The following is a 2,978-nucleotide window of genomic DNA, read 5'->3' on the forward strand; positions in this document are numbered from 1 at the left end:
TGTTTTATCGAGGAAACAAGGACGAGACTCAGGAAGAAACCGGTGAGTACGGCCCATTAGCGAAATCGCTCTTCTTCTTTTTTACCCACCATACGGTGTCACTTTTACGAACGATTCAGCCCATTGTAGCAAAATAAGGCCCATTCAGTGGCTACAGCTGCGTCGTTTCCGAAAACGTCTTAGGGCCTGTTTGGAAGTGGAGTTTTTCTATGGTTTTTAAGAAATACCATAGTATTCATTAATACTCTAGTATTCTAGACCAAAAGCTGTTTGGGAGATAAGTGAAAAACAGAGTTTTCAATACCGTGGTTTTGTCAAAACCGTGGTAATTCTGGAGTATTCCATACACAGCTCAAGACCAAAGTTTCATGTTCTGCATGCGCTGACGCTCATTTTTTCTCATCACGGCATGTGTTTACTGTTCTTTTGTCTCATTAACCAACTGTCTTATTAGCAGCAATAGCAGATGCAAAAAAATAAACGCATTGAATAATATCAGATTGTGTATTCGCTAAAAAATTATATTCGCTGGAACCAATTTTTTTTTGTTTGCAAATGGTTGTAGCGATATGGTTTGAAGTGCAGTCCGTGAGGCCGTGACAAAGTTGTAGTTAGTATTTGAAATTGAACTTGTCTCTAGCCAAAAATTATGCTACCAAACAGCGCTATGTATCAAGAAATACTTTGATTTTACTCTGGTTTTGCTGAAACCATAGTATTATGTCGTAACATACTGTATACCATGGTATTAAAATACTACGGTACTAGAAAACTCTACTCCCAAACACGCCCTTACATTTTTTTTACAATAGAAACGTCTTGTAAATTATAATGCAGAGAGAATATATTTTAGAGACTCATTTGCTCATAGGGAGCCAGTGTAGGCTGTTCAAGTCCAAGTCAATACCTGGGGGTCCAAAATTAAGGGTTCACGTATTACTAGTGCACTATGATCGGATGATGCAAGTGTGTGGCTGTACGTAATGCGGCTGTGTAATCCGTTTTTAAACCATGGGGGCATGGGGCATCCGACTTAAAAGCCCCCCCAACTCATACATTAGACACTAGTACAGTAGTACTAGTGCACCAACACCACCAGGGCAAAACCAAAAGGCGTTCGATTTGTGCTCCTCTACAGGATCGCAGGAAAGCTGCCTTGGCTGTACGCCTCAGGCCTCCAGCAAAGCAAAGCCGCGTTAGCCTTTGTTCGTGTACACCAGCTCTCGATTAACATGGATTGGAATTAAATCCATACCCTAATCCATACCCCAAAATAATCCATGACTACTTAATTTTTTTTATTCGGTTAAACCCATCATGGAATATAACCCAGGGGTTTGGGAATTTTTTAAACTATAAAAGACATGGATTCTATCCATAGCTCATTAGGTATGGAACAAATCCATGAGATATTGCACAAGTTTATATTAGAATCCATGGATCAAAAGAATAACTAGCTTTAAAAGACACATGGATTAGTTCATGGATTTAATCCCACCATGGGATTGGGTGTGAGATATGGATTAATTCACCCAATCCATACCCGGATTAAATCCATGGTGGGATTTTATCCCATGTAACCGAACAAGGCCTTAGGGCTCCTTTGGCAGCACAGGATCCCGGCAGGATCCCGATCCAATCCCTGGCCACGAAAACCCCGGGCCAAATCGCCCCCGCGAACTTTTTTTCGCTATTTGGTGAGCACGCTTCCCGGCCCTCACCGCGGGGGAGCTCGGTGATTTCGCTCCCCACCTCAGCAGGTCGGGAAGAGCTTCCCTGTCCGCTCTCACGAAGCCTCCTCCTCCCCGTCTCCCTCGCAAAGCCACCGCCTCCTCGTCTCCCTCTCGAAGCCGTCGCCGCCCACTGCCTCGCACTCTCTTGGACTGGATCTGTCGTCGTCCGGTGATTTTGCTGAACACGAGCACTTCCTGCTTCCTGGCACCGCGCGCTCGGTAAAACACTAGAGCTTTCTCGCGCATGGCAGCCTCTTCTTCGTCGCGCAATCACCGGATCTCCCTCCTCTTCTTCGCGCAAGGCAACAGATCTCCCTCCTCTTCGCTGGAGCCTGGGCCCGAGGATCCTGCAAGCCGGCAGCTGGAGAAAGGCGAGCGACATGGCGACCTCCACAATGCGGCTGGTGAAGGACGAGAAAGGTGAGCACCTTAGCCTTGTCACAGATATTTTTCTTTTTCATCGATTATTTTTCTTTTTCCATCAATCATCGGTGGCTAGTGACCCGCTGCACCCTCTTTATTTCTTTTCTGAAGCTGAAAACATGCATATCTGTGATGCATAATATATATATTAATTTTTGACTAAACGATGACACTTGCTTAGTTGGGAGCTATTTTACATGTGGATTCAGTCATGGCCTTTCACGTTGTGTGTAGCTAGCCTCCTGAATTCACTTCTTTAGCTAAGATATTTCTGTAGAACGGCCACCAAGGCTAGGCTGGTTCAGTAGTCCATGATTTTCACATTGTGTACAACCTCTGACCTCAGTTCTAAATCTAGTACAAAGATTTATTGCAGAACACCAGTATGCCCGGGACTCTGTTCTGCTAATGCGTTTGTGCCATGTGGAGTATTTGCTTACTCTATTCTAGCTTTTGTAATAAAGTATATTGGATGATGTCCCTAGCAAGTTTACTATCTAAAGATGTGGACAGTGTATTTTCTATTGCGTTTTATCTATTCTTTTGATATGATATAGCAGTATGGTATCCTCTGCCAAAGGACACTTTGTCTGCGTCAGACACTCGAACCAGAGAATATGGCCCTTGTCTGCCAAATGGAATCAGGGCAGGGCAGCCCCCGACGGGCACTCCCGCCCAGGGAATCTGGGTGCGAGGGATTTGTCCCCCTGGGTGCCGACTCTCCTGGGTTTTCCTGCCGCGGCTGCCAAAGGAGCCCTTTGTTTTTTGCTCCCGCGTGGTACTAGCGCCGCTTCAGCAATCTTTAGGTTTGGGTTCTGCTGT

At 45.2% G+C, this 2,978-nt stretch overlaps 1 long non-coding RNA gene across 2 annotated transcripts; it reads left to right on the plus strand.

The window, feature by feature from the left end:
* Nucleotides 1–1,557: 1,557 nt before the first annotated feature.
* On the plus strand, nt 1,558–2,708 carry LOC111589351 (uncharacterized). 2 transcript variants are annotated; one of them, XR_002748373.2, is made up of 2 exons: nt 1,558–1,952; nt 2,036–2,708. It is a non-coding gene; the product is annotated as an uncharacterized lncRNA (long non-coding RNA). The 2 variants fall into 2 exon arrangements; XR_002748372.2 differs by having other exon boundaries at nt 1,581–1,952; nt 2,043–2,708.
* Nucleotides 2,709–2,978: the final 270 nt, after the last annotated feature.

Source organism: Zea mays, chromosome 5 (assembly GCF_902167145.1).
Source record: "Zea mays cultivar B73 chromosome 5, Zm-B73-REFERENCE-NAM-5.0, whole genome shotgun sequence".
NCBI classification, from domain to species: Eukaryota; Viridiplantae; Streptophyta; class Magnoliopsida; order Poales; family Poaceae; genus Zea; species Zea mays.